At 38.3% G+C, this 16,162-nt stretch overlaps 1 long non-coding RNA gene across 1 annotated transcript; it reads left to right on the top strand.

The window, feature by feature from the left end:
* The first annotated feature begins 943 nt into the window (after positions 1-943).
* On the top strand, positions 944-15,795 carry LOC125178411. Its single transcript, XR_007156884.1, has 4 exons — positions 944-1,781; positions 14,178-14,272; positions 15,444-15,605; positions 15,711-15,795. It is a non-coding gene; the product is annotated as an uncharacterized LOC125178411 (long non-coding RNA).
* Positions 15,796-16,162: the final 367 nt, after the last annotated feature.

Here is a 16,162-nt window from a genome sequence, read left to right as displayed (position 1 = left end):
AGTCGATTATCCGAGCTCTCAGCTCTGCCATCCATGGTTATTCATGCGAGTCGGCAACTGGATATAGTCCCATGGTTCAACCAAAGTGTTGCCCGAATTAGGCTGCACTCGCCAGTGTTGTCACATAAACCGAAGTGTTGACACAGTTACGTGTTGAAATTTGAGTCTACTCGTCTTGGGCAAAACTAAATTTGGGTGTATACGTCTTGGACAAAATTGAAGGACCAAATTATCACCAAAAAAATCGAGAATTACATTTTCCATTAAAAAAGGCCCAAACGGACAAAAAGGCCAAATTAATTTTTGTCAGGCCAATGCATTACAAAAGAGGCCACATTTGCGAAATTGTGCCTGAAAAGGCCCATCTGGCAACACTGATTAGCAGCAGGCAGCCGCAGCTCACAGTAGCTGTTGAGTAGCTGAATGAGTCCACATGGCTGAACTGATGGCTGCTGTTTGCAGCAGATGTAGAGCCAGATCGAATGCAGTGGCGCTGCAACGTAATGTAAGTTATAGCAATGCTGCACGTGATTAAAATGTACGTACGTCGTACCATTCGAACAACAGGACTCTTTCTACGGGGCATTCTCAAAAATGCTCTTACCGAGGTGCGTCGGTGTGAATTGTCGCCTTTTAACTTTTTGGACCAGTTATATGCGTCAGGTTACACCTTTACAGAAACATATTTGTCGAAGCATGGTTGAAACTAATTATCATGACGGACTTTGAAAATTCTACGTAGCACAAACCAGTTTTGTGTAGTAATAGAGCATTTTTATTATCGTGCCCTGTAATATCTGATGGCCTATTTTCATCAATTTAAACTCCCAATTCTTTTCAGCTGAAAACATACAGCGCCAATAAGGATCTTTTCGAGTTGCGCGATTCAATGCAGAAACTGCATCTGTGTGAACTGGTACTGTCTGTCTGCCTGAAGTGAATGCACTAACTAAGCTCGCAAGCTTTAGAAACGTGTTGGGGAATCAGATATCAAGCTAACCTAAATATAGACATTGCTCAGTATTTTTTTCAATGCTGTGCTTCTACTGGAAGAGGTTTAGAGGCAGACCTTGATTAGGTAAAATTCAAATGTTTGAACTTTGAAATATGATGCAGTTCGTATATCAACTAATGTACAAAAATGCAAATTTAAAATAATTTGGGGCATTATACGAGAAAAACTATTACAGTTGAAAGCGTGTTTTCTAACTGATAAAGATAATTATAACAGCAAAGTTTTGATAATGCTGGTCAAGTTTCGTATCATTGTTATAAGATTAAGGGCAAAATTTTAACGTTCACTTTCTGAAAAATTGGTTAACGGATTTATGGAGCCGTCGAAAGCCGTCTCGGGTTGAAACTATACCGTAGTGGTGCTAATTCATGTCTGGGATAATAACCGGCCTCTGGAACCTGCTTCTTCTACAACTTCCAACTCGGCTGTGATCTTCAGTTCCAAACACAGGTTAATTCGTTCATCTATGTGCAAGAGATTGGAATATCTGTTCTAAACGCAATAGAATTTTCTTCATTCGAACATGCGGTCATAATTACAGTATAGATATCTTTAAAAGTTCATAGATATCTGCCAAAGGGTCAGCAATCTTGGGAGCACAAAGGCAAACGAAAAATTTTGAGTCTAGTAGATAAAGGAAAGCGCGAACGAGCTTTATAAATCAATCAAGTATGCCGAAAGAAAATTTTTTACTGGTACAAATGCCAGTAAAAAATTCTATCATGATCGCCAAAAGAGCAAGTGAATACGAAATATTTCCTGTAAGGTAAGCATAAAGTCTGTTTAATAGTTGATGAAGTCTTTTCGACATAAATATATGCTGCACTAACTTTTAGTCCGACATAAATATATGCTGGAATATATCTATGAAATCTATTACAATTAAAATTCATTTAATTGTGACTGAACGACTCAGTTCTAAATTATTTGCTGAGTTTCCATCGACCAGAACAAGCTCGAATTTCTTATGGTGATGAATGTTTAGAGGAATGTGAAGGTATTGCCGGAGACCTTCGTTGGAGTTGCCGTGTTCTAGATAGGGACAAAAAATACCTCTAATAAGAACTAGAGGAAGTCCAAGCACATACACCGACGCATGATCAGAAGGTTCCACATGGCACGCAACAGAGGCTTCGACTCTGGATGCTATCAGAACTAATGGCAAAGAGGAGGCAATAAATCAAACGCTGCGTGATTATTTCTCCATAAATTCATAGATTGCGTCTGACCTGAAATGACCCTTTGCCTTCTCAAAAACGCAAACCAATTAAAACGAATAATATTGCCTACATGGTGCGGGTAAGAGGTGTTCTTGTTACATAATTCATTATTCCAACACGCTGTACATGATAAGTCTGAGTTTCAACATCAAAGAACAGCTAATTGAACAAGAAGACATGCAAGATGAACAAATATAATATGTCATCGTCCCCTGTATTCTATACTGATGGACGGCAATGAACTCTTGGTCCAACATTTCATATATTTGGGAGAAATGCTTTCTGCGAACCGTGCACAAGACCAGACTGCTTGCCGTAGTTTTCAATTATTATAATTTTTTGTTTTAATTTCGATAAACAACATTTTCCTTGATTTACGAGTGCATAACCCCAACTAGCTGCACGTTGTTACGAAACGTTTCGGTTCCGTCACAGCAGTCGTCGTCTGCGTTGTTCACCGTAAGCGGCTCGGTGCCGACCGCTGCGCTCAGCGTTGGCAGTTCGCCACTGCACTGCATGCAACGTGGCTTTCGCAGCAACAGTGGCTGTCAAAATTTCTATAATTACTGGCCCATGGAACATCTATCACTTCGTGCGGCTAATTCCACAAACTCAAATGCTAGCCTGCTTTTCTCAGCTCCTCTGCTTGAATGCACGACAGGAAAAAAACGCGAATGATGGTGCCGTCGAGTGAGCAATTGGGTACGGTCCGTACGGCGTCACATGGGGCGTAGCTGTCGAGGATTTGTACAACTGGTGAGCGTGTCGCGTAGTTAAGTAAAATGACTCTTTTTTAGTGGCTAATCATAGGCAACCTTTCAGCTTTTCACCTAGTTTTTTTGTCCGACCTGAATAAGTTCTTCACTATTAATATCTATAAACAGAGAAGTGAATTTCATATTATATATCAATGCATATGATTACATTAATGTACACTGTACATCTCACAGAGAATACTCCGTTCCATGGTTTTAGATATTGTTGTAATGTTATTAATATCGTGTCATATCAAGCCAGAGATGTGCTCTCAGATGTGCAAATTTTACCTTGAAACTAAATTAGTCTTACGTTAGCTAGGTGCATTTCTCATCATGAATGAATGACGTAGAATATATTAATGTTTTCCTATAAAAACCATTTTCCTCTAACGTTACTCGTTCAAATATTCAATAATTATTCATTATTGTGGAACAATTGTCCATGTTGTCGTTTAATTTCAAGTATTTCTATCAAAAATTACAATTTGTTGCATGTGGCGACTGACTTCATTGTTCAAACTACGATAAATCTTACTGGTGAAATCCGTATTGCTGAAACATAAGTTTATGCCGAATTACTCTTATGAAAAGAAGTTCATTGCCACTCACATTCATCATAAAAGTTCGACACGTATTTTCGGTTACTCATAAATCTTTAAATTGAGAAAAATCTGCTTCCTGCGAGAGCACGAGAAAAAATTCTCACGTGCTTGACGGTTCATGAGTGCAGCGGAAAATAAGAGCCTAGACAACGCTGCTCAATTTAGATCAAATGCGTCGAGCTTGAATTTCTTGATTGCCTCTGCCAGCTGAAATTCAACAAGCGCTTCATAACGTTCACAGTGAGAAAATTATTTGATGTGCCTCAATTTTGCTAGTAAAACGAGCTTGTCTAGTTTTTTTGATTGTCTAGTTTGGCATTTTTGATTGACTATTTTGGCATTTTGTACAAGCATAAATGTTGCCAATTGATAGCTTGTGAGATTCTGCCTATGTTATACCTCTTCGATAATATTGTTTATAATACCTCCAGTTTTCAATAGCAATAAAGAAGCCAACTATATATGCCTTCTCTTTGGCAATTTCGTAAAGCCTTTTCGATGAATCTTTCAAAACTTACATATTGGATCTAATTCACTTACCATCTTTGCAGTGAAAACCCAGCCTTTTATTAATTTTATGCTCACTACGAGTGCTTTCAAAATCATCTGAGCTCATTTCACACAATGCTTTTTACGGCGTGTCCATATAACTGGGCATCCTATGTTAAGATCAAGGATAGCCACATAAAAAAATTTAACGTTAATTTTCTAGAGCTCTTTATATTGTATAGTTATCTTCCTTTGCTTACTTATGGAGTCAGCTAGTGCGCTCATGACGAACAGGGATGCCATATTTATACAGGGTGCGCCATATTAATGGCAACGGATATTTGCATTTAAAATTGATTTATTTCTAGGAGACTTTTCTTTTATTATGAAGCATAATGTCATCTATTGATTCCTCTATTTTATATTGCAGAAATATAAGGTGTCTAAATTTCGTATTACAAATGGCAGTAAATAGAAATGCGACTGTTACATTTCACAGAAAGGGCAAGAATAATTCAGTCATTGCAAAAAAACTCCAAATTTGTCGTGAAACTGTGTGGTAAAAAAATTCAAGGAGACTGGCGAAACATGCAATCGACCTGGTCAAGGAAGGAAACGAAGTGTACGAACAAAGCAATCGGTTAAAAACACGAGGGAGAAGTTGAGGAGAAACCCTCGTCGCTCAGCTGCAAAATTGGCTGCAGAAGCAGGAGTCAGTCGGACATCAATGCGTTGAGTCCTTAAAGATGACCTCAGAACCTCCCCTTACAAGATGCAAACGAACAAGGCATGAACTATAGTAGTCCGCCATGAAAGAATGAGATTCGAAAGATGCCAGAACATTTTGAATTTCATTGAGGATGGCATGCTGCCTAATTTGGTGCTCAGTGCCGAGAAGAAATTTGACATTGAACAAAGCGTTAACTGTCAAAATGCCACAGTTTGGAGTCGGGATGGATCTGTGGCAACCAGAACAGTAACGCGACGTCAAAATCACATGTCCGTGATGGTTTAGGACGCGGTAACAGAATGTGATCCTGGGACTTGATCCTTCAAGAAGCTTGGAGACCGTCATTAAAAACATGGGTGGTCATATCGAATAAATATGTTTGAGAATTGTTTAGGTAGTACTTGGCTATTAGCTCATCCAATAAAAATTAAATTCACCTGTTTTTTTCATTGAGAAATAAGAAAAACATGCGTTAGAATAAATATGGCGGACCCTTTAGTCATCTTCCTTTGCTTACTTATTGAGCCACAGCGCTCATGACGATCATGGATTTTCATAAAAGCCGACGTGACGCAGTTACATGGCGCTATAGTAAATAAATAATAATAATCAAGTTTTTAACACAAAAGGGAATAAACTTTCCGCCAAATTACCCTATATAGTGGGAGTTCGTACATTCAACTTATTTGTAGAAATTTATTACATCAGGGAACCACCTGAAAGCGACTATTTATTAAGTGATAAATAAATCACCCGTACACAAGATTTGATGCCTCCTAATCAATTTCAGAAAAAAATAACGCAAGGTGTTTGTACAAACAACAAAAAAATATAAACGGACCAGATTTCAGTTCAACATCAAGTACATCGATGCTTTATTTGAAATAAGGTTTTGAAAACTTTTAATAATGATTCCAAAAATTTCGGTATAACGCCTTGTACTCAGCTATTGTTGAGTTTTTGTACCGTTTTTTCGTCAATATTGCGAAGTTAGCATGTATGTTTTCCAGCCGATGAAATATTTATAAAACATTTAACATTTATTTATAAAACATGTTTTATAAACATTTATCTATAAAACATTAGTTTTTTATTTTATTTCGATTTAGTCTTTTTTGACTGCGAACGTTTCGTACATTTGTCTATTTGATAAATGCAGTATCGATCGACGCTAAAGAAGCTCAAGCAATCGCACAAGTGCCGTACTGTCAATTAAAGTACACGTAGCGTTCTAAGTACAAGTAGCGTTCTAAGAGCACGTAGCGTTCTAAGTACACGAAGCATTCTAAGTGCACGTAGCATTCTAAGTACACGTAGCATTCTAAGTAAACGTAGCGTTCTTAGTACACGTAGCGTTCTAAGTACAAGTAGCGTTCTAAGTACACGTAACGTTTTAAGTCCACGTAGCGTTCTATAAGTACACGTAGCGTTCTAAGTACACGTTAGAGTTCTAAGTAAACGTAGCGGCCAATAACACGCTTGTGATTGGTGGGTTTTGCTAGTAAAGCCGTCAGTGATTGGCTATCAGTGTTACAAACTGTTAACAATTTTTGACTGTGCGGCCCCTGATATCGTTCAATCGTAAATCCATTGAACACTTGTCTTGGCTATGCAAATGCATGTATTGATTTCTTGATAATTTCGTTCAGTTTTAGCTTGGTGCCTGTAAAAGCAAGTGTTTGTCAGTGGTATATAGAGTCCAGATATTATAAAGATTTCTTCGCTTGTTTTGATGAAGTCCAACTTGGAGGTACCAGCTTTATTGGAAATGTTCTTAAATTTTTTGTTTGAATGATCTCATTTTTGGTTGCTTGTCTTTGTATGAGAATATTTAACTTTAAAATATTGAGAATAGGCATAATGAATTCTATTTAAATTAAAATTGATTCAATGCAACACCGAAGTTTTATTTATAATTTTGATCTTATTTTACAAGTAAACGTCAGTAATTTCCATCGGAATGATCACTGTACGTTGCTTGAAGCTATATATTTATTTTTTTTAATTTTATGAAAGTGACTTGATTCTTGTGTTGCACGAATAATTGCATTCGCTCAGACAGTTCATGGGCATCAAGTCTGGTAGCACACTTGGTGGACAGCTGGCTGCCTGGGGTTCAGTTCTTATAATAAAATTATGTTCTGCAGGCATGCTTGAAGATCACGAAATCTGCAGTGCAATTGCTGACCTATGAGCGAACGCAATTTCTACGAAAACGCTGACAAAAAGTCGTCTTCGCTGTCGTAATTATTCATGTTTCTGATGAAATCGAAGCATTTAATCTGGCTGCAAGTGCTTGCACAGGCAAGGGCGGTCTTCAGCTCATGTCTATTGATGCTAATGATATCCTTGCCTTACAGTAAAATTGACCGGACTAGTTTTTGTTTTAAAAATAGAACGAAGTGTCTTCTAAATTCAGGACTAATGTTTCAACACCTGTTCTTACCACGCGGCTATACATGCTACAATATTTCCAATTACATTGAGAATACATTTGTTACGAAAGCCTCTAGCCGCGTCTATTACCCAAGTAAAAAATTTAATTTCGGCTGTTTCTTGCTCATTGTATCCATATTTATTTTACTTATGACTGTGAAGGTAATCGTACATGCAAAAATCCTTATCAGTTGATGACCGAGCTTGGAGATGAAAAAAATCAACTCTGCAAAAGCGTATCATAAATTCGAATCTACGTGCGCACGAAACCCTGTTTTGATAAAGAGAATAGTTGACACCCGCGTGCAATGCAAGCCTAAGGCCCCTTTCACACAGGGCAGTAAATACTGCCAGCGTCCGACAGTATTTACTGCCGAACCTTAGCGGACATACGAAATGTGCACTGCTGTTCTCACACGACTGCATTTACTGCGGCGTAGAACTTGATGCCTGACGCCAGCGTGTGTCGCGCTAAAACAGCGGCGGTAGATTTGTCGCGACAGTTTAGCTTGCAATGGTATTCAATGTAATCTTTCACACTGGGTGGTTTTTGACGCCACATCCTAGCAGACAGTGGTGCCGTATTTTAGGTTCATAATAAACAGCACTGCATGACATAGATTATAGCATAATATTATTACATAAATATCGGTACATAAATAATGTTACATAAACATAAAGATATACATTGATAAATATAGGGTAACATGGGGCAGCGAGCCCACTGCGGGTCATGGGCCCATAGCGGGTTTCTCGCTAAGTATGGCAGATATTGGTCCGTGTTCTCTACCGCCGGTCGACAGTTTCACTGGGATGATGTGTACGGATTTACGTTTTGCTAAGAGTTTGCGTTATTAAGTTCTTTGCGAATAACTGTTTTAGTCCAGATAAAAATTTTTTTGCCGCTAAATAAAGTTTTTTTCCATTACTATAGATGAATGTTTTGAAATTACTTTGAATTATTTTTTCAAAGTAATATTTATAGGGATAATTTTGAGACCAAGTTTAGACTATTAGCTTTTAAAATAAAATGTTGACACAGCCCATTTTGACACTTTTTACAAAATAGTGTTTCATTAAAAATTGAATAACTCTATAGGCGTCTAATTCACATCATACATTCCTCATTAGTTGCACCTTTAAACAAAACAAAAAACCATCTCGTATCAATTAAAACTTCATCAAAAATTTAGTTTGAAAAAAGTGGGGGGCGCGCTGCCCCATGTTGCCCTATATATCCTTGAAGTGATAGAGATATATTTCATATAAGATATATTTTCCATAAAATATATAGGTATTTCCATAGAGATGTCTTTACATTATTCTCACGTAGAGATAGATTTCCATATAGAAATATTGATACATAAACATAGAGGTGGACTGATGAAGCATAAAGCACAGCAAGACTGATAGATCCCTGCAGTAAAAAGCGCCTCGTGTGAAAGATTGCGATGTAAATACTGCCGCGGCATTTTTGATGCGCGCAGTATCTACTGCCCTGTGTGAAAGGGGCTTAAACTGCTGAATTTTTCGGCCAAGTGATAACCGCTAGATTAAAATTATCAACGAATCACTTCAAGCAGACATTTGGCACCCGCAAATCGGCGCTGACATATTTAAAAATTGGAAACGACTTAATCGATCAATTCACAATTGTACATACAAAACTTTAGTGCGACCTCCCTTTTCAGGGGAAGGAAAGTTTAATCAACAGCAATTAAAGATGGGAAAGAAACGTTAAAGATTAAAGTATTTATTATTTCTGAACAATGTTCATGGGAACATCAAAAAAATTGATCTTGCGAATAGTGAACTGGCCCGAGCTGCTGCCCGGTGGAAGTCCTCGGAAAATCGGGAGCAACAGCTTCACCTGGCCAGCGCATGCCAGCCCTGCTTTCGATCTCTTAACTTTTTTTGAAAGTATTGGCCCCCAATACTTTCAAAAAAAGTTAAGAGATCGTAATTTCATCAGCCAATCATTGACGGCCTTTCAAGCGAAATCCACCAATCATTGACAAGAAAATAGAGCGTAAGTACTTACGTTAACTTAGCGAGTTTTGAAAAGTATGGCCCCACTGGTATAGCACAGAGAAACTGACGCGCAAAGTTCCGTGCCGCCCATCCTGTCAAAACAAATGCCAACTGATCTCAATTAAACGAAAACAATTTATGTAATGAAAATTTAGCGCACGCTGAATATTAGGGCCCAAATATAAACAAATCCTTAAATTTACGGACCTAGCAGCTAGGCTCTTAAAATTGAAAAGTCATCTTAAAATAAGAGATTTATAGAACAAATTGGCTTTCTACAGTATTATTGTATTGTATAAGCCATGACTAGTATTAAATAAAAGGTAGGCTGATATGACCCAAAGCTGTGTATCGAATAACGATACAAGATTTATTATTTAGAAGTACTTATATCATTCGTCTGCTTATATCGCAAGTTCTCAAGGAATTTAAAAGCAAAGAAAAGGCCAAGAAAATTCACCATATCGACATTGAAAACGTTTCGGAGTCCAGCTCCATCATCAGTTCGACTAAACTAAAAATGAATAAAATCACTATATCACTAAAATCACATCAATAAAATCTTATATGTCTGTCTTTGAATTTTGGCTTTTAAAGTGATTTTATTCATTTTTAGTTTAGTCGAACTGATGATGGAGCTGGACTCCGAAACGTTTTCAATGTCGATATGGTGAATTTTCTTGGCCTTTTCTTTGCTTTTAAATTCCTTATTATTTAGAGAGATGAAAAACACGACTTTTTATCCCAAGTTGTCATTAAACCGGATGATACCACTTAAGTTCCCATATAGGGATCCTTTTTTAAAATTTGTGCATTGATTTTCCCCAACTTTGACACTCGCCTGGCTGCTTCTCTTGAAGCTCTCAAACGAATTTCCTGTCACCGCATTATGAAATTCGGAAATGCCAAAATAGGGTAGTGAATGGGATTCGCTTGAGGGAGTCACGTCAACTTCAGCGTTGCGTGAAGGTATACACTTTTGGTGTTCGGCTGTCATGTCTTCGCGCTGGTTGTTGCTGAGGTATACATCCTACGAACGTATATAAATTTGAAAGTACCTTTGTTACTATCAGATGTACGTTCATTCGCTGCCCTGGCCCTCATGCAGACTGTAAGTAAAATGCATGCAAATTGCCCTTTCTTCACGCTTACTCCGCTAACCTAAATTCGAGAAGACAATGAATTCCTTCAACTTCGTCTCTGTATTCCATCATGAAATGTTTTGGGCGACAGCTTGACAATGCGAAGTACCTCAAATTTGGTGCATTCTCACAGATGTGAAATTATTTAGTATCATGCTTGCGAGAAATCTCAAATATATTGTGATGCGAGGTTAACGTGTACTTTCTAGACCGTTGCAAACGCTTAATGCATGCAGATACGAATTGGCAAGAAATCTAATATTGAGAAAACCCGCCTGTACTAAATTATTTAGTAATATTTTAGAATTGTGCTGTAGAGCAACTTTTAAAATTATTGGAATGCCAATTGGTAGTTATAGGATGCATTCACATGGTTGAACATTACGATTATTCGTAGCTCCAGATTTTACAAACTAAATATTTAGGAAGGGTATACAACGAGAAAACACTTGCAATGCATTGCACGTACTTGGAGTGAGGCTATTGAAGGCACATCGCTTGGCTCATTACGAACTTTTTATTTCTCGAAGAAATTACAGGGCAGTTACATTCTGCGTGCTCATTTGCGAGTGCCACGACCGCAGTGACTTATGCGCTCTTTTGTATATTTTAAATATGAATTGACAGTGTTTTATAAGAATAGCGGTGGTAGGATCTTCAGTTAAAGTTAAGGTACAAGCATTCCTGTGGCCTAATACAGAAAATACCTCTAAGAACAATGTAAGTGTCCTTAGAAAACAGTGGGCTGTATCTACGTACAGACAATCCATGCAAGTAAGTACACCATGTTAGGTGGTTGAACGGCATGCGCAGCGAAAAGCTTCCAGCAGGTCTCGCAATTAACGAGCAGAACATGGTTCTAAATAAAAAATAGCACAATAAATAGGTGCCAGTTGATAGCGTTGCAGTCTAGACTCTGGAATTTGTTTGCGCTAGTCTATGGGTAAGGTAGTGAGAAAATAATTTATTACATTTACTGGCAGCATGACTTTGCCCCGGCAGCGCATGATATTTTATGATATAAAGAATGAATTTCATTGAGAAAAACGAAACACAGTTGCGTTACAAATCAGAAACATTATTTTGTCGATTGCAAAGCTAAATTTTCATTACTCTGATGTCTCTAAATGGATAAATCGAGTAGTTTAAGGTTTAGTTGTTAATGAATGTAATAGGCCATAGGGGATTGCGAAATTAATAATATTATTTATTATCCACAAAACAAAATTTCTTCAGAGGAAATCAGGAACGTCTAATATTGAACGCTCTGATCTCTGGCTAAACACAAGGTGCACCCGGTTGCGTGTGGCCAGTTGTGGCATCTGATTCTGGCCGCCACTAGTTTGCCCCCCAGAACACACGAGGTTAGTAATGGCTTCCAGTATTTTAGCGACTGTGGTCGCTAGTGAGTCTGTGGGGGTTTAATTTACCGGTCCACATTAACTGCGTTTAACTCCCAATGAATCAGAGAATTTGAACGGCCCAGGTAACTTGAATTATTCAATAAAGACAGACAGAAAGATAGTGAGCGGCAGGCCGAAACTGATCGGGATAATGAGGACACAATAAATTGACAGTGAATTTATTCTTTTACCTCACGTGACCTGCTCGATGTGCAGAGCTGGGCAGCGCTACATTGAAATGTAGCGGCGCTACCGCTACCGTTACATGCTCTAACTGTAGCGGGCGCTACCGCTACCGCTACAGTAAAATGTAGCGCCGCTACATTAGCCGCTACAATGGCCAAAATTATTGGAAATCTCTAAATATTTATTGTTCTGCTATTGGGATTTACTCATAAACATTTAATGATAATAAAACATTTTCAAAACATATCAATGCAATTTTATTGCAGTTAACCTAACTGAACTAGTACAGGTTAGACACAGTAAATAAAAGTTACAGTTATTTTTATGTTTTACCTTCCCTACATGGCTGTGTACTTTAATCTGCCAATCTAAAAAATTATCCACATATGAATATAAAAAATCAGTCTTTTATTTGTATATATATGTGGATTATTTTTGAGATTGGTAGATTTAAGTAGACATCCATGTAGGGAAGGTGAAAGATAAAAATAACTGTGTATAAATAACTAAGCAAACTGAAACATGAAAAAATACCTGTAAAGGCCGGTCCACACGCTCAGTTTTCACAACGATCTGTCTGCGCAGTTTTAAGTCGGAATGAAATCGTTGCAATTTTTAGAGCGTTCACACGGTGCCGACTTATAAAAGTTTTAACTCATGATCATGGTTTTGTGATAAATGTTCTAACTCATGATCAAGGTTTTTGAGAAATGTTCTAAATCATGAGCATAATCTTACGATAAAGGTTCTAACTCGTGATCATGGTTTTATGGTTAAAGTTCTAATTCATGATCATGGTTTTATGATATAATGATAAAGGTTCTAACTCATAATCATGGTTTTATGACAAAAGTTTTTACTCATGATCATGATTTTATGACAAAAGTTCTAACTCATGATCATGGTTTATGACAAAAATTATAACTCATGATCATGGTTTTATGATAGAAGTTCTCACTCACGGTCATGGTTTTATGACAAAAGTTCTCACTCATGATGATGGTATATGACAAAAATTCTAACTCATGATCATGGTTTTATGATAAAAATTTTCACTCAAAATCATGGATTTATGACTTAATTTCTCACTTATGATTATGGTTTTATGATAAAAGTTCTTACTTATGATGATGGTTGATGACGAAAGTTCTCACTCATCATTTTTTCATGACAAAAGTTTACATGCGCTTATGGCAAAGGCTTTCATATCCTCATGTCCGAAGTACCCATTTCCCGTTGCCTAATAGTCCTTTCAATGCTCTAATGACAAAAATACCAATGCCCCGATATCCAACGTACTGATCTGTTACCACAACAGATATTGTACGTGTGTCACTACTCCCGTGACTTTCACTCTCCTCCCACGACAGATCGTGTACGTGTGTCGTGACCCCCGTGACCTTTTCTCTTCTCCCACGGCAGTGGGAAATTGGGGTCCAGTGGGCCATGAATACAGGAGGAAATTGGGGTCCAGTGGGCCATGGGATACAGTGGGAAATTGGTGTCCACAGTGGGCCATGTGATGCAGTGGGAAATTGGGGTCGACAGTGGGCCATGGGATACAGTGGGAAATTGGGGTCCAGTGGGTCATGGGAAACAGTGGGAAATTGGGGTCCAGTGGGCCATGGGATACAGTGGGAAATTGGTGTCCACAGTGGGCCATGTGATGCAGTGGGAAATTGGGGTCGACAGTGGGCCATGGGATACAGTGGGAAATTGGGGTCCAGTGGGTCATGGGAAACAGTGGGAAATTGGGGTCCAGTGGGCCATGGGATACAGTGGGAAATTGGGGTCCAGTGGGCCATGGGATACAGTGGGAAATTGGGGTCCAGTAGGCCATGGGATACAGTGGGAAATTGGGGTCGACAGTGGGCCATGGGATACAGTGGGAAATTGGGGTCCAGTAGGCCATGGGATACAGTGGGAAATTGGGGTCCAGTGGGCCATGGGAAACAGTGGGAAATTGGGGTCCAGTGGGCCATGGGAAACAGTGGGAAATTGGGGTCCAGTGGGCCATGGGAAACAGTGGGAAATGTCACTTTTTGACAATTGAAACACCTCTCAGTGCTGCGCGGTAAATGACTGGCTTTTGTGACATTACTACCATTTAATATACAATATAGTTGATGTATCCCACTTTCCCCTAAGCTTTTTTTTCTATTCAGTGCCTTGGGGTCCGTTCTGGGGCAACGTGCTGAGCTACTGGCAGCGCAGGCCCTATCTGAACGTTTTCTTCTTCACATTCGAACAACTCAAAAAGGTTTGTACCCTTCAGAGTTGTAATGACTCGGCAGCACTTCATAAAATATTACAGCTCTATAACTTCCCCTGCACCAATTAGTTCAGTAATAGGAATTGCTATTTGTATGTTTAAATTACGTTGCTTCCTGTTAAACTCCTTGCCAGGGTTGTTGCTACGAAATCACAAAGCTCATACACTCAGAAAATTCAGTTAAACATTGTCCAAATAGCGACCTATTTTTTGCCATTAATTGTGCGGGTCATCCGGACCACATAAGGCTAGCAGAAAGGCGTGTCAGTGTTATCTGTAGAAAGAATGTCACAATATGGACAATATATTACCCATTGATTTATTCAGTGATATAGGATCCAATTAAACGTTGGTCTCGGTTGTGTGATTAAGTGTTATGTTGGTAAGGTTCCTATGCCAACCTAAACTTCTTTTTCGACTCTCCAGAAAGCGTGTGGCTTGACGTATCCGAAAATACATATGTTTTACAAATGAGTTTGCTTCTGTTAATGTTGCACTGATTTCCGTTTTCTTGTCTCCTGCTGTGCAACTATCCTGATTTTTTTTTAAACTGGTTGTTCACCTTTTATTTTCCTTCTTCACACATCCACAACTCTAATACTGCTTTATTCTGCCAGCTTTTGACCCTTTGGTAATTTAATTAAGTCATATTAATTTTTTAATCTTTATGAATTTCTAAAGCCGTAGTGAAATTTAGGGCGTCTCTGCTGTGACTCTCCACAGGAAATGATGATGGAGTTGTTAACTTGCAAAATTTCCTTTCCTCTATACTTCAGTTAACTTTTCTCTAATTAATCCATAGCACACCTTTTTCTTTCACTATCATTGAAGTTATAAAATATAGCAGTATATAAAGTTGGTCAAGTGCTACTAAAATTACAAAAATACACTTGCTTTCGTTCTGTAAAAGAAATGGCAATTTTCCATTGGATTTAACAGTGGAACGCAATATCGAGTGGATAGCGTAAAGTCAACAAGTTGCTAATAAAATATTTTGTTTGCTCGTATAAAAAAGTATATAATATTTTTGTCAATTCATTTTATATATTATTTCATCTTATTTCATATTTTACCATGTATTTTATTTTCTTTTATTTCAATATATTATTCGTTATTACTCTACTTCATCATTTGGATTGTATATAAGCACACGCTGCAGGACTTGCCCGGCACTCTGTTCTGAGTTGCTGAGTTTCTGGGCATCAAGCGAGGAGGACCAGAGGGCGCCATATATGGGCTTCAGAGCTCACAGAGCACCCCTCCTTCAGTGGCATGAGCACCAACCCCCGGGGGCCATACTTTCAAAACTTGCTAAGTGAATGTAAGTATTTACGCTCTATTTCCTTGTCTATGATTGGTGGATTTTGCTTGCAAGGCCGTCAATGATTGGCTGATGAACTTACGATCTCTTAACTTTTTTTGAAAGTATGGGCCCTGCCACCAACAACGAGGTGCTCGCTGCAGCTGCTGTCAACCCAACCACCGAAGGGCAGGTCAAGTTTATGAGACAATTAAGGCAAGTTAAGATGTTCTTAGAAGGCTTTGAAAAGGTAAATTAGTAATTACGTTACAAAGGAATAAAGAAGTTAGAACCCAGGTATGATATTACATGATGTTACTTTATAGAGTAAATCCTTTTCAATATCGATGATGTCTACATTTCAACCTAGTACCTAGACATTGGACAGCCTTCTCAGCAGCCTCTTTGAGAAGAGTAATTTAGACATGGTTTGGGATCAGCTCCCTCTCGTATAGCAGCAGCGTGAGAGGAATAGTCAATACGTACTTCTGAGGTAATGTAGGTTAGGAGACACCATATCTTAGGGAAAAAAGTCAATTGAATTATCCAGAAAAATTTTGTATTTTTTTACGGAAGGA

Source organism: Hyalella azteca, unplaced genomic scaffold (genome assembly GCF_000764305.2).
Source record: "Hyalella azteca isolate HAZT.00-mixed unplaced genomic scaffold, Hazt_2.0.2 contig9610, whole genome shotgun sequence".
NCBI classification, from domain to species: domain Eukaryota; kingdom Metazoa; phylum Arthropoda; class Malacostraca; order Amphipoda; family Hyalellidae; genus Hyalella; species Hyalella azteca.
This window is presented reverse-complemented; position numbering and strand designations above follow the sequence as displayed.